Consider the following 25,059-nt stretch of genomic DNA (forward strand, 5'->3'; position numbering starts at 1 on the left):
TATTTTAGTTTCTGTACTACTCATTTCAACAGGTAAGTTAAAATTGTTTCTGATTAAAAAATCACAAACTCTGAAGAAATCATTATACATGTATACAAAAACTATTAAATACATTTTGACATCCAATGCAGGCAATTAACTTGGAAGAATTCCGCACAATCCATGAATTTTTACAGTAAAATATTGGTGTTGCCGGCACATGTGGCTTATGCCTATAATGCTAGCTACACAAGAGGCTGAGATCTGAGGATCATGGTTCCAAGGCAGCCTGGGAAGGAAAGTCTGTGGTACTTTTATCTCCAATAAACCACTAGAAAACTGGAAGTGGAGCTGAGGCTCAAGTAGTAGAGCGCTCACCTTGAGCTGAAGAGCACAGAGATAGCTCCCAGGCCCAGAGTTCAAGCCCCATGACAGACCAAAATAAAATATATTGCTCTTATTTGGATTGTGAAAATATTTTGTAGGGACACAAAAGATCGACTTGCATTTTTGAAATTTAAGAAACTTAACCCGACCATTAGGACATAGGTGAACAATTTGTACAGCCTTCCACAACTTCATAGAGGTAGTGATACATACTTATCCTTTTGGCAATATCAAATGCAATTTTTTCTATGTTGTTCTCCAGGCCTGGTTTTATATAATGGTTCAACAGAAGGAGATTCAGCGTATCTTTGCTAGCTCAATTCTCACCAGCAAGATGTAAGGGGGACAAGAGGCCTTTAGTTGGGCATTGGTATCTGCATCATGATGAAGTAATAAAGAAGTCACTCTGGTATTATTCCACGTATATGCACTGTGCAGGGGTGTCCAGTCATCTACAGTCATTACATGTGCCGCTTGAGACACCAACTCACTGACAATGTCTAATTGTCCACTGTACGCTTCTTGATGAAGAGGGGTATACTCATCGTCATCCCTACTATTCACATGAGTGGCCTTTTGGGAAAGAAGTCTCTGCACTGTAGTAAGCAGAATATTTTTGGCAGCCCAATGAAGAAATTTGCTTGGATCCTTCTCCATTTTTTTTCTTGCAATTGATATCATTCCTTATTTTTTCATCTTGTTCTTCATATTCCTAAGAATTGCCTAACCAGAAACTTTGAGTGCCAGTGGGAATGAGGTGTCCATGTATTTTCCTAATTGTTCACATTGGTTGAACTGGTCAGAAATATCCAGTGAATTTTCTGCAACTGTTTATTCACCATGATTTATTTTCTCTTTTTTCAATTTTACTATTCGAAACTATTCTAACTGGAGAGTAGGGAATTGATGGAGAGCAGAGGAGAGATGTTCCTCCGTATTCAAATGTACACAGTGAAAATGAGGACCAGTGATGTCTTCATGTGCAGCTTATTCTAGGAATGAGAAATTAGGAAATAACGCCTTCTATATAAATGATTTGGAAATGGCAGAGCAAAAACTGAAACGATGCAACCAAAAATATGAAAGCAAAATAAATTAGGATAATTATGGTGCAATCATATTATCTATGAGAACCAAGAAAGGGAGAGAGAGACAGATGATGTGCAATGACCTAGCTAGCCACAAAATCCATGCCTCTGATCAATTTATAGAGCAAACAAAATTTTATTTTTTAAAAAAGATGGGAATCTAATTTATGTATTTACTTGAAATTAATAAATACATTTATAGTAGCCTACATAAAGAGACATAACTTTGACCAAATTACAGACAATAAACTAATTCCTTGATAATTCTAGCAACACATCTGACTGAAATCAGGTGAATCACACTTTTCCTGTATAATGAAGAAATAGAAAGGTAGTAAAGCAGCTAGAGAAGGCAGGGAGATTGTATCTGTGACAAAACTTTGTGGAAATTGGTATTGAGGATTTCTTACTGGTGACCAACTTACAGTGGAAGCATGATTCTGAACTATTGATTTCTGATTCTGAATTATTGATTTGATCATTATATTCACCAAGAAGAAAAATGAGAATTGATAGTTAGGGACTACTAATACATTTTGACCTTCTCACTAAGCACTTTCAATTATTGAAATCTCATGAAGAAAATAGACAGGCCTACTTTTTAGATGAAAGCAAGTGTCTTTAAAAAAAAAAGGAATATTTGTAGTCATGCAAAGGACTTCTATTTTACCAATGCCTCATACATTTCTCTAATGTTGGGTAACAATAAATAATGGATCTATTAGAAAGCTCTTAAAGCTCATATGTTAAATAGTGAGTTCTCTTACACTATAATATGGTATTTTTTGTGTATGGTCTTAAGAATAATTTACATTACTAACTTGAATTTCTGACAGGACAGTATCATCACTGTACATCTTGCTTCTATACTCTCAGCTTTAAATTACTATTTAAGGATGTGCATTAGATAACTATAGAGGAAAAAGTAGAAGCCACACTGATGGCTTATGTCTTTAGTAGTAGTTAATCAGAAAGATGAAATCTGAGGATTGTGGTTTGAAAGCAGACCAAGAAAAAAAATGTCCATTAGATTCTGATTTGAACGTAACCAGCAAAAGCTAGAAATGGAGCTGTGGTACAAGCAGTAAAATGCTAGCCTTGAGAAAACTGAAATAAAAAATAAATTCTGGGACAAAGCCAGGCCCTGAGTTAAAGCCCTAGTATTAGCACCAAATTAATAAAGGTAATCAATTAATTAAAAATAAATTAAGTGGTCACATTTGGAGAGGCAGGTAAAATGTAACAAGGGTGGTGATGGTTCATGTATTATTTTGTAATAAGGCATATTATCATTTGTCCTAATCACTAATATTTTATTTGAACTTTTTTGTACAATAAACCCTAATTTAGCATGCATGTATATGTGTGTGTACATGTGCGAACATGTGTATACATGTATATGTGTGTGTGTGCTGTTGCAATGTTGCTTGCCAATCTGGACAGGGTGAGGCTGAAAAGAGCTAACTGTGTTGCAATGTTTTATTTATCAGTGTTCTGTCATGTCATTTCAGTGGAACCACCCTGCTGTACATATTATTTGTCTACTAAAAAAGTCATCATAATCAAAGCATTTACAGCATTAAGTTAGATAAAGAGACCGCTTTCAGCTCTTATTGTATGTGAGGTAAGAAGATACAGACATAATTATGTAGTAAGTTATTGCTGTAAGACCATTGTCAGTACAAAATTTGACCTCTTAATTTGGTTATACTTTTAAGATACACTCATGGAGTGATTTGGACAGACTTGACCAAACAGGTATTACTCTCTGGTTATTCCTGTGAAACACAAGTTGGATAAACTCTTTCCGGATTTCGGTAGAAAATCGCTTTCTTTGCAAGACCATATCTATTCGCACTAAGAGTTAATCAAACCCATATTAAGTTTGAATATCCCATCTTATTGACAAAATAAGTATTGTCGATATGCTTGTTAGATATTCCTTCCAAAAACGAACAAACAAAATGCATGTGTAATGTCCAGATTGTGTATGCATTTGAAGGTGTTTTGTACATGCACAGGGATCTTTACCAATGGCTCTTTTGTGGGAGTAACTACGGCAACTTTAACAAATAAGGCTTTTTGAATGTCTTTTCCAATATACATAACATCCCAGAGGAAGTCTTGCAATTTCTGAAAGTCCTTTGAATAGTTTAGTATTATTTCAGTTCATTGACTATAGAGCTAAAATTTCTGAAATAAATATTGTTAAGATCTGAAAATGTAAGTAGGCATATAGGCTTTTTTATGCATCATTTTATGAAAGCCCAGTTTTTATGAAAGTAAATGGAATAGAATAAAGAATGTAAGTGAATTGGGTAAGCTAATTATTAGTATAACTTTGTTTTCTATTAACAGTCCATTGAATGTACATGATGCAATTAAATTATTTCCTTTGTGTCTGTACTTCAGTTAGTTTTAGAATCTTTATAGTTATGAGTGAATGTTTAGTATAAATAAAGATCTTTTTAAATGATTAGAATTAACCTTGTGTTTTGTGTCCTACTCCCAAGAAAATGAGTTATTTTTAAGTGTTAAGAGTTTATCATTTTCATTATTATCATAGGGAATCATTTTCATTATCATAGGGAATTAAAAAATGCAGTAGTATTGATGTCTTTTTAAACCAATTGTATTCACAAGTTGGAGAGTCTTTAATTCATACTTAGGTTTTGGTGCCTATGATTTTTAACCTCTCATTCCTAACATTAATATGTCAGACTGCATTTTTGTGTATACAAAAGGTAAAATATTTATCTGGGGTGAAAAGTGATTTTTATATCAGTCTTTAATAACATTATATAGTAGCACATTTCTCTCAAAATGTTGGGTATAAAAAGCAATCAAAATACTTCTAATGGTAAACACTTTAGGTGAGCTACAATGTGGAAACGATTGCTCCAAAAGACCTGCAGTCTGTTTCCATCAGGAATTGGGCAGGTCATTCTTTCAGTAAGACTGTGTTAACCAGAGATGGGGTCCCCAGGCAGTGCAGTGTTGAGTGAAGGGATAAAATATGATTTCTAGTATTTTGAGCTAGAAATCAAGAATGTTATAATTTAGCAGTTCCTTTCACCAGGGAGGTATAAATTGATTATGAACTTGGAGTTTTCATATTACAGTTACTTATTTTCTTTTTTTGTTGTTGTTGGTCATGGGGCTTGACCTCTGGGCTTGGGTGTTGTCCCTGGTCTCTACCACTTGGACCACAGTGCCACTTCCAGTTTACTAGTGGTTTAATAGAGATAAGAGTCTCACAGTCTGTCCTGCCCGAGCTTGCTCTGAACCACAATCAGCAAATCTCAGCCTCCTGAGTAGCTAGTATTACAGGTGTGATATACCGGTGTCCGGCTTAGTTACCTATTTTCTAACAAAGATAAAGTGAAATATTATTAGAGTGTGCACAATAATTTTGGGAAATTTTCCTAGAATTAGTAGACTGAGTGCTGGTATTTAGTTATAAAATAGAATGAGGTTATTTGATATGGTGGGAACAGACCGCAGCCTAACACTTACCGTGTGTATAATGTGGTACTAGTAATTCCAACTCTGAAGACTTACATATCTTCATCTTAGAATTAAAAATAGAAGTAGTTCTACTTTATGGGATTATTGTGAGGATTAAATTAGATACCAAAGTTAAAGTACTTGGAAAAACAATCATAGTTTGATATTTTCTACTTGTTATTTTATCATGTGATATATTCAAATATTTGTACTATGATTTTTATATTGCGTCTATTTAGGATAGGCAAAGTGATGTATTGATATTCATTGCGTTGTTCACTTTTCTGTTATTATGAGGATAATATCTGCAAAGAAAATTTCTGAGAAGGAAATTATCATATTGACTCATGGATTAAGATCAGATGTCTCCATTGTTTATCATTATATTTTTAGTAAATAATTGTACGAAGGGTTTTCCATTCAAATAATCAGTTTTAAGTATGATGGATTTTTACATAAATTTCTCACATCCTTCCAAACCTCACCCCACTTTCATTTTTTCCTAGTTTCATACTATCTGCATTGAATATTATGGCTTCACTCTCTACCGTAAGTCTCTTTAATCCTTCCCTTTGACTTCCCCTCACATTTTCCAAGTGATAGTTTCCTGGTATTCATTTTGTTGGATTAAAAGTTCAATTTTATAAGAAATTACACCTTTTAAATACTCCTCTGCAAATAGCATGCTTTGATTAATACTGTTGTTTAACTTGCATAAAATTCTGGCTTCCAAATATGCGTCCTTTGTGTGTCTGGCTCTGACGTCGTTTACTTAACATAGTTTTAGATCTATCCATTTGTTTGCAAATGCTGTACCGGTCTTTATAATGGATGGGTGCAATCCAGTTGTGTATATGTGCAACACTTTCTCCAACCATCCCTCTGCTAAAGGGCGTCTGGGCTGATTCCATAAGTTCTCTATGGTGAATAGTGCAGTACAGAACATGATTGTGAGATTGATTTTACTGTAACCTTTGGGAAGAATTCACCACTGTTTTTCTAGGAGCAACCCTCTAGCCAATTTTCCAGAATAAGCACATCCCTTCCTTCATCTCCATCACAAGGTTTTTTAAGTTGTCAAAAACACACTACCCCCTACAGGTCTGAATCAGCTAAAACCACACTGTGCCCATATTCTTTGTTGTTGTTTTCTGTCCGGTCAAGTGGCCTGAACTCTGGGCCTGGACGCTGGCCCTCAGCTTTTCTGCTCAAGGCTAGCAATCTACCATTGGAGCCACAGCGCCACTTCCAGCTTTCTTCTTTTTGCTTATGTGGTGCTGAGGAATCAACCCAGGGCCTCATGCATGCAAGGCAAGAGCTCTATCACTGAGCCACTTTCCTAGCCCCGATGTGCCCATATTCTTTTAATACATTTTTCATAATTTTACACATAATTTAGTGAGAATCATCTATGTACTTTCCTAATGTGGTAATGAGGGATATGACAATAGAGTAAAAGTAAGAGATATGGAATTTAATTAGCTACTATCATATTTAAAATAATTTTCAGCTCTCATAGCATCACTTACTATTATTTTAATCTTTATTTGATTACTTCACCTATCCCCTAAGTTACAGCATGATTTAACTACAAAGGCAAAAATGTGTGGTTTGACTTTGACACTCATGTGTGAGGATGCAAAATATGGGCAAATAAAGGGATTGGAATTAATAGCCATTATCCATTTTGTTAAATGGTTTTCTCAAACTGATTCTCACAATTCATATTTCATTCAACAAGAAACGTGACTATTCCCTATGCTTTGCTCCTCATTAAACTTGTTTCCATGTTATTTTGTAATGAAGGATGATTTCGTAAATCTACTGTAGATACAAAATTACATTAAAATATTTCTATATGTATGCATTGATATAAATATACACACATATATTATAAAAGTTATAATGATAAATTTTAACTTCTGTAACTGTACAATTTACTAAATTATTAAAAACATGGACGGCTCAGGCCTGGAATCCTGGTTACTCAGGAGGCTGAGATCTGACGATCTTGGTTTGAAGCCATCCTGGGCAGGAAAGTCCATGAGCCTCTTATCTCCAAACAACCAACAGAAAATCAGAATTGGAACTGTGGCTCAAAGTAGTAGAGTGATAGCCTTCAGAGAAAAGACTCAGAGATATCACCCAGGCTCTTAGTTCAAGAACTAAAATCTACCCCAAAAAAGTATTTAATTTACACTTGTGTAAGTAGAGTATTTCTTTCACCCAATTGCACATCCATGCTCATTGCAAGGTAATTCTGTTGTATCTGGAGTACCACATAATATTATCACATAAGTAGAAGCATTGCAACATGGGTAAACTCTGTCTCATGGATTTTTCTCCACTCAATATTCAAATCTTGCAATTATTCCAATTATTTAAAGTCATAGCTTTTTTTCTTTAATACCCATAATATTAGAATTTCAATTGAGTGTCTTGTGTCTTCTCAATGGATGTTCTTACCACTTTGGCATGCCCCCAGCCCTAAATTATCCTGATTAACTTTCAGATTGAATCTCGCTTCCTACTTGTGTATGATCGTGGGGTCAGTCTATTTCATGTTATTCTTCCTGGAATTTAGAATAACAGGTTCCTGGCATTGTGTACAGATCTTTCGGTCCAGTCTGAGCTTTAACCACTATCCTCACCACATTAGGCTCCCATGTAGTCAGGATTTTCATAAGCTTATCATAGCTATTTTTTTTGAGTCCAGTCGTGGGGCCTGAACTCTGGGCCTGGGCGCTGTCCCTCAGCTCTTCAGCTCAAGGCTACCACTCTACCACTTGAGCCATAGCGCCACTTCCGGCTTTTTTCTTTTTGCTTATGTGGTGCTGAGGAATCGAACCCAGGACCTCATGCATGCAAGGCAACCGCTCTGCCACTGAGCCATCTTCCCAGCCCCTATCATATCTATTTTTAAAAACCTTTGAATTTCCTGCAGTTTATTGAGTACTGAGTTAATTTGGGTTTGCTTGGGTTGTTTTGTTTCTTTTGAATGTATGTGTTGAGTTGTTCCTCATTTTTCCTTTTGTTTCTTTCACTCAAGTTCTTACCTATAGTGCTGAGAAACCAAATCTTCTTTCTCAAGATAGTCAAGGTAAAAAATATTTATTCCAAAACAATTCCAGTAACATTTAAACACCTTCAGGAATTTCGAGAAGATGGCAGAGGAGAACATGGTGGCTAAACAAGCTCTCGCAGAGAAAGCAGTTCTAATGTTCCAGTGAACAGTCCTAGGTACACCAAGTGTGCATCACAGTACAGAGAGTTTGGCCAGAGAGGGAAAATCCAGGTAAGGAGACAGATGTGAGCATTTTCCGGCAGCCATGGCTGCGGCGGCTGTGGCGGCTGTTGTGGTGTCCATAGCCACCATACCTACAACCCAGATAGTTTGGGACAAATGTGCCAGATGCAGCAAGTGAGCAGATTTTACTCAACACCAACAAGAACTGACAAATAGCAGATATCTTCATCCTGCAGATAGCAGAACATAGGCTACCCAAGAACCCACACTCCCGCTTGAGTACAAAACTGACATTCTCACTGCTTCTCAAAGGAAGCAGAGGAGGGAAGGCCACTCCTCCCCCCAACAGCGGAGATATCCATCTTTGATACAAAGTCCTGACTAAGCAGCTAGCTCCAACTCAGTCCTTTGATGAAAACAAAAAAGTCATTTAGCGAGTCACAAGTACCTACCCTGACCTGCCATTCTGAACTCCACAACCAGGCAGAGAAAGCTACACCCCTGAAGGAGTGGCTTTCTTCACTGGGTAAAAAGAGCCAGAGGCAGCTCCTCTCTACAGCAGCCCTGACAATCAATTGAAACTCAGTAAACATAAACCCTGAGAATGGCTCCAGGCTGGGCTCTGTGAATGTCTCAGAAGCTAGCCCCTCAGGGAAAGCTACTGTTTTCTGAAAGGCCTCAACTTTTCCCAGAACCCAGCCTTTTCACAGCAACTCCAAACTAGAGGAAACAGCCATCTACCTCTTTTGTGATACTCAAAGCAGATCTCCCTCCCACTGAACTAGCCTCAGAGGAAGATCACAAACTTCTGGGTAAACCAACAGAATTTTTCTGCCTGCCCAAACAAACTGACTTAAAAAAACCAATCAAGCCACAGAAAACGAAACACCACAAGCAAACCAGAGACTCCACCAAAAGACTGGTTACTGACACAAGGGAGATACAGGATCTTCCCATCAACACCCCAAAAACAAAATCAAAGAAGTCTTTTTTTATATCTTTTAAAATATTTACTTTTTAATTATAAAAATTGTTATTATTAATCTTTTTTTCTTCCTCTTATAACTCTTATTTTAGGTGTATATGTCTGTATATGTGCTTTTTAAAAAAAATCTCTACTGACCTTTAGGTCTTTTTTGTTCTTTCTTTCTCATTCATTTTACTTTTTCATCTTTTGTTCTTTTTGCATGAATTATTTGTTGTTCTGCTTATCCTCATATATACCTGTCATTGATTATAAGACCTTATCCCCCATTGTGTACATACTTAATTCACAAATGTATTCCTCAATTCAAAACTTCTTAGGATTAAATTCCTTAATAGCAGTATTATCTATTTACAACTATACAATATTTGAAGTATTTTTTAATTTATTTTTTATTGTGAAAATACTGTACAGAGGGGTTAAAATTACATGGGCAAGATAATTTGAACATTTCTTATCAAGCATTGTAGCCTCCTCCTTTGTTTCCCCTTCCCATCCCTTCCCAGCCTCCCACTGCCCCCCATTTAATCCTCCCCCCCCACCAAAGTTGTACAGTTCGTTTTCGACATGACAACTTGTACTTCTTATTGTTGCAACAGGTCCACCTGTGTCTTATTTAAACGACTTGTTTTTCCTCTTCCCCTCCACAAATTATTATTTTTTTTAGTTTTTCAGGTCTCCTTTCTATCCCTCCCCTCCTCTCATCCTATCCCCGTTCATCTCTCAATGTCACTTCTTTAAATTTTCATTACTTTTAAGAGTTTCACTTTTTAAATTTAAATATTTGTCTTTCCGTTTTTTTCTTGTCTCTTCTTTTAATTTTTTTTCTCTCTCTCCTTTCATTCCTTCCAATCCATTTCCCTCTTGAGAGTAGGACTTGGTTAATTTCATTCTCCTTTTACCTTTCCACATCCCTCTAACTCTATTTTTCCACACCTTTCTCCCTAAACATAATAATTTCTGGTTTGTCAAATTCTTCTTTGCTATTCTTACCCCATTAATACAAAGTTGTTTAATGTTAAATAGACTGTATCTCTTGAAATAGATTGTATCTGCCGACTTTTGACTATGCAATTACAGGACTTTGGTTGATGCTTGCCTTAAAATGGTGTTCTAGCACAAAACTAGCATTACTTTCATCCCAAATGGGCAGAACAAGCAAGAAAAACACAAGGAAAAATGGCAAGTCCAGGTATCTCAAATCCCACTCAAGATAATCAGGTGATAGAACAGATAATGAATAATCCAGAGGAGAGTTCCCAAAAAGCTCTACAAACATTACTGGTAAACATGGTAAATGAAATGATTGAAACCCTGCAAAGGACTCAGTGTGAGCGTGATAGGGAGAGAGAGGAGGCAAACCAAAGATCAAAACAGGAAGCTCATGGGCTTGAGGAAGATACTAAAAGGTTGATACTGGAATTGGGTGAGCAGGTTGAGAACACTCAAAGAGAAATAAAGGAATTGTGTGAGCAGGCTGAGATCAGACAAAGAGAACTATACAAGTTGCATGAACGTGAGAAATCTAATCAAAGAGTAATACAAGAATTGCAAGAGCGGGATGAGCATAGACAAAGATCAATAGAGGCATTCATGGAATCCATAAACAGGCACCTGAAAGGAGTCAGGGAGACCACAAAGAGAATGCTGAATGGAGCCCAACAGAAGCAATGGGAGTCCAAGGAAACCATAACCAATCATCCAAGTGATTTGAGAATAAACACTGAACACAAATTAAGGAAGTAAAGAATTTCATACAAGATCTAAAACAAAGCTCCAACAAAGATTTTGAAGCAATAAAAACCGTGGTCGGCAAAAGAAATGAAAAAATGTAGTAGAAAGTCTTGACATCAGGTTAGACCATGCAGAAGATTGAATCTCCGGCATTGAAGACAGCCTAGGTATTATAGAGAAAGAACATACAACTATCCAAGACAAATTCAAGAAATATGATAAATCTATTCAACACTTGGAAGACACCATCAGAAGGTCTTATCTGAGGGAAATGGGTGTAGAGGAGCACGTAGAGACAGAAGTTAATGGTCTAGAAAATTTATTTAACAGGATCCCAGCAGAAAACTTCCCAACATGCAAAAAGATAGGCATTCAGATACAAGAAGCTTTTAGAACTCCAAATAGACCAGACAAGAACAGGACATCCCATCATCACATTATAATCCACACATGATCAATTCAGATCAAGGAAAAGATCCTTAAAGCTGCCAAGGAGAAAAGATCAGTCACCTATAAAGGAAAACCAATTAGAATCACCTCAGATTTCTCAACAGAGACAATTAAAGCAAGAAGAGCCTGGAATGATGTATGCCATGCCCTAAAGACAAACAACTATCTACCAAGAATAGTGTACCCAGGTAAACTCTCCTTCATAACTGAAGGTAAAATAAAAATCTTCCATAGCAAAGAAAAACAAACAATATATGTCCATCAAATCAGCTCTACAAAAGATACTTAAAGATGTCCTACACATAGAAAAAACAAGACCACAATAAAGGCCAAGAAACCACACCAAAACAGAATCCAAGAACCATAGGAAGAATGCAGTAGGCGTAGCTCCCAAGAAGGAGGATAAAATGGCAGGAACATCCAAATACCTCTCAGTCCTATCTCTCAATATTAACTCCCCAATATGTAACTCCCCAATAAAGCGAACGCTTTCTATTAAGCCATCATTACCCTCATACCAAAACCCTCATCAAAGAAAGAGCACTATAGACCTATTTCTTTCATGAACATTGATGCAAAGCCTCTCAACAAAATTTTGGCTAATCGGTTTCAACAATTCATCCAAAAAATCATACACGATGAGCAAACATGATTCATTTCAGCGATACAAAGCTGCTTCAATATACGCAAATCAATTAACATAATTCATCACATCAAAAAGAGCAAGGATAAGAACCACATGGTTATCTCAATAGATGCAGAAAAAGCTTTTGACAAGATTCAACACCCCTTTATGGTGAAGGTCCTGGAAAAATTAGGAAACCATGGAACATTCCTCAATACAATAAAGGCTGTGTATGACAAGACTACAGAAAGCATTATACTCAATGGTGAAAACTAAAGCTATTTCCTCTAAACTCAGGAATGAGACAAGGATGCCCACTCTCTCTTCTGCTCTTCAATCTAGTATTAGAATGCCTATCTACACCAATAAGACAAGATGTGAACATAAAGGTGATCCCAATAGGGAAAGAAGAAGTAAAACTCCCTCTCTTTGCATATGACATGATCTTGTATTTAAAGAATCCACTCCCAAGTTACTCAAGGTGACTCAAAACTTTGGCAAAGTAGCAGTGTATGAAATTAATCCTCAAAAACCAATGGCTTTTCTGTATGCCAACAATGAGAAAATTGTGGCTGAACTTAGGAAAGCAACTCCATTCCTAATAGCCCCACAAAAAATGAAATACCTAGGAATTAACCAAATGAGTGAAGGACCTCTATGATGAAAACTTTAAATACTTAAAAAAAGGAAATCAAAACAGACTTAAAAAGTGGCAAAAAAAAAACCCTTGTTCTTAGATTAGAAAGATCAACACCATAAAAATGGCAATACTTCCCAATGCTTTCTATAAATTGAATATGATACCTATCAATATTCCAAGCTCATTCTTCAACGAAATAGAAAAGACAATCCAAAAATATATATGGAACAATAGAAGACCACATATAGCAAAAACGATCCTTAACAGAAAGAACAGGGCTGGAAGAAAATCAATAACAAATTTCAAACTCTTCTAGAAAACCATAGTAATCAAAACAGCTTGGTACTGGCACAAGAACAGACCTCAGGACCAATGGAATAGAATTGAAAACCCAGAAATGAACCTAAAGAACTACAGCCATCTAATCTTGATAAGGCAGCTAAAAAAAATAGAATGGAAGCAAGACAGCCTCTTCAGTAAATGTTCCTCTCAAAATTGGTTAATTACTTGTAGAAAACTAAAGCTAGATCCTTATATATCACCCGGCACCAGAATCAACTCCAAATGGATCAAAGTCCTCAGAGTCAAAGCAGACACTCTGAAAACTTTACAGGATGGAATAGGAGAAACCCTAGATCTCCTTGGAAAAGGCCGAAATTTTCTTAATAGATACCCAGAAACACAACAAATCAAAGAAAGGTTGGACAAATAGGATTGCATGAAGTTGCAGAGCTTCTGCATGGCAAAGACATAGCTAGCAAGATCAATAGAAAGCCTACGGATTGGGAGAAGATCTTCACTATCCATACAACGGACAAGGGTCTCATATCCAAAATATACTTGGAACTCCAAAAAATTATATCCCCCAACAACAAATCCTAAAAGAAACAACTGCCCAATAAATAAGTGGGCTAAAGAGATACTTCTCTGAAGAAGATAGAAGGATGGCCAATAGACACACGAAGAAATGCTCAACCTCCCTAGCCATAGTAAAATGCAAATCAAAACAACATTGAGATACCACCTCACCCCAGTTAGAATGGCTAAAATCAAGAACTCTAATAACAACAGATTCAGGAGGAGATGTGGATAGGGGAACCCTACTGCATTGTTGGTGGTAGTGTAAACTTGGTCAACCACTTTGGCAAGTGTTATGGAGGTTCCTCAAAAGACTCTACTTAGAGCTCCCCTATGACTGAGCAATGCTACTTTTGGGCATTTACCCAAATGATCACAAAGAAGACCACACTAAAGCTCTCCACACAACTATGTTTATGGCAACATTATTTACCATAGCTAAGCTTAGAACCAACCCAAATGCCCCTCAGTAGATGAATGGATCAAGAAATTGTAGTATATATACACAATGGAACTCTTTGCCTCCATCAGAAAGAATGACATTTCCCCATTGTCAGGAAAATGAAAGTCTTGGAAAAAATTATATTAAGTGAAGTAAGCCAGGCCCAAAGGCACATAGGCGCCATAGTTTCCCTTATTGGTAGTAAATAGTATATGTCTGAGACAAGCAGAAAAGGTAAGATTCGTTGATGTTATGTGAAATGTACCCCAACATAAGTATTCAAATATTTTTTTCTTTCATGTGATTGTTTGTAATATATTTATAAGATGAATTTTTGTTCCTTTGTATGTCCCTCCCCCATGATATAACTCCTGTTTTCACTGTATTTTATGTTGGTATAATTTGTGGAGGGGAAGGGAAAAACAAATCGTTTAAAAAGGGATAGAGTTGGACCCATTGTAACAATGAGATTTACAAGATGTTATGTCGAAAAACGAACTTTAAAACTTTCGCAAGGCGGGGAATAACGGGGAGGGGCAGAAGGGGTGAGATGGAAAAGGATAGAAAGGGGAAACAAAGGAGGAGGCAACAATGCTTGATAAGAAATGTATTCATTATCTTGACCATGTAATTGTAACTCCTCTCTATGGTATTTTCAGAATAATAAAAAAAACCTTTATACCTATTAATGGTATATGAATTCTATGTGCTTAGAAGGGTCTTTTTATATTCACAGCCTTCTTTGGCATACATAGACTGATCATGGGTTATATGAAGTTAATAAATTTCCAGATGCTTGCCAGGAGGAGTAAAACCTATAGGTTTTTTTTTTTCCCCAGAGGCTTCCCTGTTCATGAAAGAAATATGCTACTTGATGCAGGAATTCACAAAATTACATTGCTAGGAAGAACTTAAGCAATCATCCAACATCACAGAGTTGAGGGAGATGAATTGATCTCCTGAATAATTTACTTTTGGGTCAAATAAAAGCAGGCTGCCATGAAGAGAGTAGACTTTAGAGAAACATGATGAGTTGTATGTAAATAGTTGCTTTGCTAATTTTCTTAATTTGTGAACTAATACAGGGAAATAAAGTACAGCAAGGTAAAAAAAAATAAAGAACTCTGCATTGAAATACTCATTTGTGTGTGTACACACACGTGCATGTTCATGTGCTCATGCATGCATTCATCATTCCTGCTCTAAGCTTCTGTGCCCCAGGATAGTGGTCTACCACTTGAGCCACTGCTGCACTTCTGGTTTTTTGGAGATAATCACATGTTTTTTCATGATTGGACTGGCTTTGAACAGTGGTCTTCTGATCTCGGACTCCCGAGTAGCTAGCTAAGCTAATTCACCCTCTGAGTAGCTAATTAAAATTCTGTCTGTCCTCTATGCTTCACTGCTTTTTTATCCTTTTCCTGAGGTAATCACAAGCCTGTCATCTATGTGTCTAATTGCTTTAAAAATACTGTTACTGCTTGGCACCAGGGGCTCCAATCTCTACTTTTAACTACTTAGGACGCTTGAGAACAAAAAGCAGGACAAATTTTAGGGGAGTTCCTTCCCAATCTATACCTGGGTGCATTGGATCATTTCCACCATCCTGCACTATCTAGAGACTAAAATTGGAAGGACTGCAGGATCCAGGAAACTAGACAAGTTGGTGTGCAACTCGGATGCCATTGATGCATCAGGTGCATGTCCTTGTGGAAAGGAAACCCCTATCCTAAAATTAACCACTGATATAATGCCAGCCTAGCATTATTGTTCTTGTTAGGCTGGAATTATATCAGTGGTTAATTTTAGGATAGGGGTTCCCTTTCCACAAGAACAAGTTGAAAATCTCACAATTTTCCAAAACCAAAACAAGTACATACATTAACATCCCAAAACTTAGTACAATCTGTTCTTTGCTCTAATATCATCTTTATCTAATTATCATATGATGGGACAGAATAGCTTCTTCATTAAATTTATGATATATTTAAAAAGACCTAAAAAATTCTTTCTCACTTATTAAGTGCAAACGAATGGCATATTGCCTCATTTCTTACATATTTGACTGCCATTAAAAATCCATTCAAAGATTATTATAGTAATATATTCTAATTTATTACTTTATTTGTAAAAGATTTTAAACATTTTGCTTTTCTGCTGAAGTTGATGTATTTAAATAGTATCATCAAAATATATTCCTTGGTTACTTGGGGCAGTTTTTTATAAAGTTTTTAACTAATGGCTTCTAAGAATTCGTAATTGCTATATTATCTGTTTTATTTTTAATTTCAATATAATTTATTTAAAGGTAATGCACAGAGGGGTTACAGTTACATAATTAAGGTAATGAGTACATTTCTTTTGGAAGGAATATTGTTATCCCCTCCATCGATTTTTTTTTGTACACTCAATTATTGATGCTTTTGCTGTTGGTATTGTTCAAATGTACTTTTTCTTTCTTTGTTCATACTTTTTTATTATAAAATTGATATAAAAAGTGTTTACAGTTACTTAAGGCAACTAAAGGGTACACTTCATTTTATTTTCTATATTTCAACTTTTGGTCTTAATTATTTTCTTGTTTTTTAAGATAATTCTTTTTTCAGAGTTGTAGGATTAGTTCATTTAATTTTGCATGATTTTTACACATGTAAATTATTCACAAATATGTTACTTTAAAAATATTTAACATATGAATATTTAATATTATTTTCTTAATTATTATATGGGTGGTGAATTTACATAAATTGGTTTTCTTATAGTTCTAAACATATTTTTCCAGGTAACAAATAATTACTGTATTTTCAAGAATCACATACTATATTAAGAAAGGCTTCATTTTCTGGTCACTTTTTTGTAAATATTTGTACTTGAATTAAAAAAAAAGTTTGAGCTGGGCATGGTGATTTGGGTGTTCCATTTTCTACCTATGGTAGGAACTGTGAATAGGGTTTGTAATTCGGGAGAGCCTGAAAAACTATGAGACCTTATCATAAAAATATCCAGAGTGAAATGATTTGAGATATAGCCACCCATAGCGAGATATAGAGCACCTGGTTATTGTATTCTAAATCTTGAGACTTAAACACCAGTAATATTAATCTTTTGTCAAATTTAAAGGATACATGTTTCAAAATGTTTATTATTTAAAACTTATTTACAAAGGTTCTCATGTCTTCTATTTCTTAATTTTCCATTTACTTAATCTATAAGAATCCAAGTATATTGTGATCATTTGATTTCTACTAAACGTTTAAATAATATGAGCAATATTATGATTTCATATATTAATCTATTTTTACTATTTGTGATAATTTCCTCTATTTAATATAATAATATCAATATTCCAAATGTGTGTATGTGGTATGTGTGTGTATGTGTGTGTGTGTGTGTGTGTGTGTGTGTGTGTGTTTATGTGGTTTTTGTGTGTGTGTGCTTTGTGTGAACCTTTGTAATGCTTGGGAGATCACACCATTATTTCACATATGCTAAGTCAAGATTTTACCACTGAACTATACTGTGTAGTTATAATGTAAATAGTGTTTTAAATTATGACTTTAAAATTTTCATTCCTAGTATGTTTTTTCAAAATTATATATGATTAAATGTGATCCATTTTCTATCCACGTTAGCAATTTGTATTGTTATTTAGAGTATTTCCACTGCTTTTTCACTTCCAAATTCTTGTGTTTGTTATTGATAAAGGTTTTGCTTTGCTTCTTTTCTCTCTTCATTCTTTTTGCCTTTAGAGTTTAGCTATTGTTTACTTTATTTCTTTGGAAATTAATTATCATATTGCTATTACAATTTATTTACATTGTAAGAGGTCTATACAATGCTTTATTTTCTATTTTATTTTTCCTATCTTCTCTGACTCTCAGTCCACACTATTAGGTGGATTAAAAAGAACTTGATTAAGGACCCTTTGATTATTTTCCTCCTTCTCTTCTCTGAAGTCTTTCTGTTTTTGAAACACAATAACAATGACATACAGCTACTAGGTGGTCCATCATTCTATCCCCTTTCACTCTTCTCTGTAGTCGTTATCATTCAACTTTATTATTCTATAGTGTTATCTAAATCTTAACTCATTCCTAAATTAATTTTAGTTGTTTTAAGCATTCTCTAAAGACATTTTTCACTATATAATATCTGGGGTCTTGTGTTTTCACAAGGTGCAAAATATGAGTGACTATCAAACATCTAGATATCTGTAGAATATTGGTCCACCTGCTCAATAAACTTGTATGTAAATTCAAGGAATACAGGTCAATCAGAACAATCTTGTAAAATGGTGTAGTTTGAACACTCTAACTAGATTTGAATCTTATTACCATGTTTATTAGTGAAAGAACCGACAGATAGAAGAATGTAACAGATTTATCAAAAATAAATTCTTAGTTTTATTGTCAATAGATTTTGAAAAGGATGCCATGATTTAATGAAAGAAAAATAGAATATTAAATGGGTATATTGGCACTACTGCCTCTCTAGTTTTAAAGAATGATCTTAGACTACTACCTCAAACCTTATACAAAAATTTTTAAATAAAAAATGATTATCAAACTAAATGTGAGTTGTAAAATCCTACAAAACATACATGTAAAAATTCATGACAATGGATCAGTAACGGTTTCCAAAAATTTGACATGGAAAGCATTAGTGGCTAAAGAAAAGCAAGAATGAACTAATATCAACTGATGATCTTTCTTAATTCTATGAAAGTAGTGAAAACATATCCAACAGATAGAGGGCACATATTTGTTAATGCTACAATGTTAATGCTACAGTGATCCTGAATCTTAAGTACTATTATATCTTCTAATTCTGTATAAATTTTTCCTGAACAGGATATTTCTATAAAGGACATATATAAATTAATAGTCAATAGGAGGAGCATATGAATTAAGCTCCTCTTTAATATCTAAGAAAAAAGAAAAAGAAAATTCAGTAATATGACCAAAATATAAAATGATGACACCAAATATAGTAATGCATTTGTGGAGAAATTGATATACTTCGCATAATAGAATGATTTGTGTAATACTGCAGTCATTTTATTAAGCAATTTTTCAAGTCTTTAAAAGGTCAAAGAGAATTGTATATGTTCTAACTATTACACTTCTATTTATGTATTAAAGAGAAGTAAAAAACTTGAATGGATCGGGAATGTAGTTCATTGACTGTGCACTTGGACAGTATGAGTGAGAACCTGAAATAATTCCTCAAAACAAATTTTGAAAAGACACCCTATAGAAGATGTATGCAGGACAAATTCCTGTAACTCAATTTTATATCTATTTTAATATCTGTTCTAAAATTTATAGCATTTCTATCTGAAGAAATCCAAGTTTGTGAAAATTAGGCTTGGAAAACCTAAGAGTGTACAATTCACTTCCAAAGCACTAAAACGTATACAATGAAAGGAGATAATATATTGTATGTGAATTTCATGTCAGCAAAAAAATAAAACTATAGTTAAAAATACTTCCTACAAAATGCAAAATGACTAATGTTTTCGGTGTTGGCTAAAAATTCTTTGTAAACTGCAGTTTCTAAAACAAAGATGTGATTTCTGTTTATTTTGAGTTTTTTGTCTGTTTTTATACTTTATGCAGAGATAACCCAATCAAAAAATGTATGTGATAACTGGAATATCTAGGAATTATACATCACTTATACATAATTGATAACCTTTTCTGGAAGAAACTTTCAGCAAATGATAGAAAACACAAATCTATGCATCTGCATTTTTTGATAGCCATATGTTACTTGCTCAATCCAATTGCTTTTCTCTACTTTGCTAGAAAAAAGTATTCTCAGGATAAGAGCCAATAAAGTGAAAAGAAACAAAACATACAATCATCTTGATTTATTTGTGACAAAAACAAATGAAATAAAACAATTCCACTTAAGCGACTCCATTATTAGTATCTATGAAGATTATCCTGAATGCCAACATCCATTGAATTTTTGGAATTTTAATTTCTTCGAACATATGAAAATTAGAATAAGAAAACAAATATAGTTTTAGAGAAAACCAGCCTTGGAATAATTTTCTTAATTGTTTTGAAATTACAAAAGAATTAATAGCATTAAAATTATCCTTTCCTATGGAAATCATTTAAAAATGTATATCACTTATTATAATTCAAATACCAAGCCAGAGTAATTTTACAGAATAATTACAAATATTTTATTACTATTGTAAAATAGAATGAAAGACAGTCCCAATATATTATCATTATTCTTAATTTTAAATCATTACCTAAATATCTTAAACAATCTAAATAGTCATGTCTTTAACATAGATGTAAATATTCTATACTTTTTACCTAACATTTTCCATGGGCATGTATTCATGTTTCTACGAAATGTTCACATAAGGTAAAAGATGCTTCTGTGAAATTAATGTCATATATTTTGTTGTTGTTCTAGATGTTGTTTGCAAGGTTATGCATTGTCCCTAAGCCATTTTGTGTTCAAAGCCAGCAATCTACAACTTGAGGTATTGAGCTAATTCCTGGTTTTAGTGGCTAATTGGAGAATCTAACAAGTACTTTTCTGTCTGGGCTAGTTTCAAAAACAATTCTAAGACCTCATTACCCAGAATAGCTCGAATTATAGGTGTGAGTCACTGGCACTTGGTTTAATGTATTTTTTAATTTTAATTATGTTTCAAGAGTTTTGTTTCATTATAATGTATATCGTTCTACACATAAATTTAGATATATGTATATATTTCTGATGACAATCTCTAAGAATGTATGTCTTTCTACACATAATATAAATATATATATATATATACAAATACATTTCTGAAGACAGACTCCTTCTAAAACTTCTTATGCTACTATTATTTTACCTTTTTATTTCAAAGATATACAGTATGTTTTTCCAAAAGTTTCCTAGAATAAAATATCTAATATTTCTATAGAATGTAGCGTTTATTACTTTTAAGGGAATTTTAGATATACACATGATATTGTAGTATATTACTTGAAATAATTCTGTTCAAACTCTTAAATATTTGTGTGTAGTGGTGAGGAGAGAGGAAGTTAATTCATACTTGTTAGGAAATTGCAATACTTCAAAAATCTATTCTATAATATGTTATAAGCACATAGCCAAGCTACCTGCTATGGTTTAGTTTTTTTGTTTCTTTGTTCAAAATTTTAATATGGATGCATTCACAGTGGTAACATTAAAATTATTAATCTAAAGACAAAACGAATAATTGCAAAATCATAGATACATATCAGAGTTTCAATAGTTACCACATATGATTCTAATAATAATTTTGATGAGGATAATGATGATCACAGAGTACCCTGATAATGACAATATTGTGATTGAAAAGGAAAAAACTTTACACATTTTTGAAGCTATATTTCCCATTTTAAATATATAGTAAAAAATAGCGTTGGATTACATACAATAAGAATAACAAGAGGAGAGTTTCAATATCAAGAAATACTATCACATAAATGGGTAGAGACAGTAAAAACCCTAATGTTATTCCTGAAGTCTCTCTAATGTATACACACTTTTCTTGGTGGTATTATTTTCTTATAAATAAAATTATTTATTTCCACATTTTGATGGACTAAGGTATAGTTTTCAGCTTAGTGTGATTAGTTCAAAAACATTCTCCTATAGATACTATTCAGTAACCAATGTTTCCAATGATATATTAAGGGTATGTTCTTCAATACATCTGAAAAAACATGACACTATTTATTTTTACATAGTACCACTTACATATCTGTAGTTACCTTAAAATGACATAGACCTTAGAGCCAGGAGGTAAAATTTATTTTTATTTCTGCAGGAAACAATTTGTGACTTTATACCAACAAACTGAATTTGAGTCTTTCCTTATTTGTAAGGTAAGGTGGAAAATGTAAGGACTCTTCACTTTTCTTTTTTCCTGCTCTAGAAGTCAACCCATATATTCTTCATTATTTCTGGTAGATTACATTCATTTATAGATGAGAAATGTAAGGCCAACAGTCAATGTAGTGAGTAAATAATGATACTAGAATTTGTGTCTGAGTTCTTCACTCTGTGTGCTTACAAAGAGAGTAATTTGGTGATGGAGGGGTCCAATATGAAAAGACTATGGGAAAAAAGCATACTTTGGATACGGTTGTTTTAGGACTAGGTGACAGTGTTGAGTAAATGAAACAGGCTGGTGTCAGGGTCATAAAAAGTAGTATATAGAAATCATTTCAGTGGGGGCTGGGAAGGTGGCTCAGTGGTAGCGCGCTTGCCTTGCATGCATGAAGCCCTGGATTCGATTTCTCAGCACCACATAAGCAGAGAAGAAAGCCGAAAGTGGTGCTGTGGCTCAAGTGGTAGAGTGCTAGTCTTGAGCTGAAGAACTGAGGGACAGCTCCCAGGCCCAGAGGTCAGGCCCCACGAATGCACCCACCCAAAAATTAGAAATCATTTAAGTGACAGAAACTGAGAAAATCTGGATCATTCATCTTATCTAATGGGAGGGAGTAGAAGGGTAAGAAGAAATCTAATGTGCTTCCACACGTTTGGCTGGCAACTCTGTTAGTTCTACTCTTAGTTATAAGGACCACAGGTGGAAATGATGGATTTAGGGGGAAAATCTGATAGTTCTAAAGTTTAGTTGCAAAGATGGGTCTGTTTAGACATCATCAAAATATCCACAACCATGAATATGAAAAAGAATAATAAAATTGGGGGCATTATTGAAAGGAAAAAGAAAAGGAAAGTTCTGACACAGGTGTGAGCAATGTGGGCACCACTGTAGACAAGATTGGAAGAAAGAGATAAATAAGGAAATAAAAAAGTAACAAACACAGATTTACAGACGTAAAGGAAGGAATTTGAAAGAAGATATTGAAAGAAATATGCTATTTGGATTTGAAAAGTAAAAGGACATAGACAAGTTCAATAAGATCATTGTTTTGGTGAAAGTCATATTGATAAAATTTTGGGATATGAATATGAAGCCATAAAATTCTGGATCCATAAATTCAACAGATCATATTGATTTTAAATTTTGGGAACCAATGTTTTTATCCTGAACTTAGAAAAATTATACAGATATAACTGTCATGAACTTTACTCATAGGTATTGTGTGAACATTTTTGAAGGCTTTGTTTATTCAGGAGATTGTAGATTGAACTACAGCACAGACAAGCCTAATTTGTCCTACAGTTCCAATGTGTGGCCCATGTATCCACATCAGTTTGGGATTTTATTGAAATATTTTTAGATATGTTTGGATGTCTTATGAGCCTATTTGTTATAAATGTAAGCCAAGTAACACTAAGTATTAGGTTGAACAAACAGCATTACTGATGTGACTGAAGACTCCACGAATTGATTCTTCTTTAGAATAGAAAATGCCTCAATAGTCATTGACACATCATAACTGCCATATACTCCATTTAACTCTAGTTCTTGTTAGGGATATCTCCATGGTGAAATAACCCTGTCAATCATCCTGCCACAAATTCTTATATGTAGGGAATGCTTTTATAAACTTCAAGCTTTTTTTGAATTGGAGAGTTCAGACTTTACCCTCACCAGTACGACTGAATGCCTAAAAAGGTAAGACATTTTGCTGTAATGCCTTCCTTTCATTTTCTCATACCCATTGGCAAGTAGGGAAGGATTCACCTACAATGATGACTTGTACTAACACAACATCTTGGATCTAGTGTTAATAAGGATACTTACTAATTAGCTTTAGATTTTGTGGATATTTATATTTCTCATGGGAAACCTAATGAGTCCCATGGAAATTGACCTAAGGAGACTTTCAATTCTAATATCAGTTTTTCTCAAAATGCTTTAAATTCTACATTCTCTAATGTGGGCATAGGGTTACACTGTGGAACTTTTCTCCTCAAAGAGTGAGTACTACCCTATTGCTTAATATGGACAAAGTACTTTCATACATAGACTGGTCTTGTGCAAACAAGAAGTGGTAGTTGAACAATGTTCTTAGCAGTTTGTATAGATGAAATGGAAAGAGAGAAACTATGAACTCAAAAGGAATGTGCATAAAAGCAAAAGGCACAAAGTGGAATGTGCCAAGGAAATGCTGAAGTATAATTTCAAATTATGTGCTCAGGTGTGAGGGTGTGTTCAAAGTACAGCTTAAGAAAATGTAGTTGGGTATCTTGGGGAAAAACTGCTTTAAACTCTTCGGGGATAATTGTACAAGTAGAAGCCACTAACTCTGACTCTAATCAGCCACATCATCATCAACTTAGGGACTATTTTCCAAGTGCAAAGTGAGAAAAAGAGGGCTCATCACAGTTAGTGTTCAGGTTGAAGTAATGGAAATAACATAATTTTTCCTACAAGACTTCACTTATTTTGGTGGGTTAAAGTAGGAAAAACCCAAGTAAATTTTTTGCATGTACCTAAATTAAGTGGGACATAGTATATTACTCTCTTTTTAACTGGGAAGTTGTAGATTATGTCTTTTTATACTCTAACTTGGGAAAATGATCTGCTGTCAGTCGTTTTCTTTCCCCTCCCCATCTTTTGCCCTAACAATTACATAATTTTTATTTAAAGAGACATACTTGAGCTTGCATTTCTAAATCCTTCAAAATTATCTGAACTAATTCATACTTCTGGAAGCCTCCTCTATCTTTCTCAAGGGAATATTTTGTCACTACCATTTTAACCCATATGATATTGGATATCTTCCTGCCTAATTCAGTGCAAGATATACATTAGACTCATCCAGATATCTCAACACTTGTACCACCATGAAATCCTATCTTCATAAAAATCATGATTTTAGTATATCTGGGGAGGTGGCATCTGTCATTTTTGAATGACCCTAAGTGATACTTACATGCAATCATGTTTTAAGTCAATATGCCTCTCAGGAGATGAACGAATTGACAAAATGTGATAAATATATCCACTGTGGAATTCTATGCTTGCAATTCATATGGACATGGAAAAATCCTACTAAGTAAAATAAACAAGACACAAAGAAAGAGATTTCATGGTTTCCCTAATTTGCAACAAGTAGGAAATATCTAGGATAGTCCTAGTTAGATGAGCACAATGGCTCAGTAGCTATGTATAAGATGATGATGAACAAAATGAA

This window comes from Dipodomys merriami, unplaced genomic scaffold (assembly GCF_024711535.1).
Source record: "Dipodomys merriami isolate MVZ:Mamm:240054 unplaced genomic scaffold, mDipMer1.0.p SCAF_101, whole genome shotgun sequence".
In the NCBI taxonomy this organism is placed as follows: domain Eukaryota; kingdom Metazoa; phylum Chordata; class Mammalia; order Rodentia; family Heteromyidae; genus Dipodomys; species Dipodomys merriami.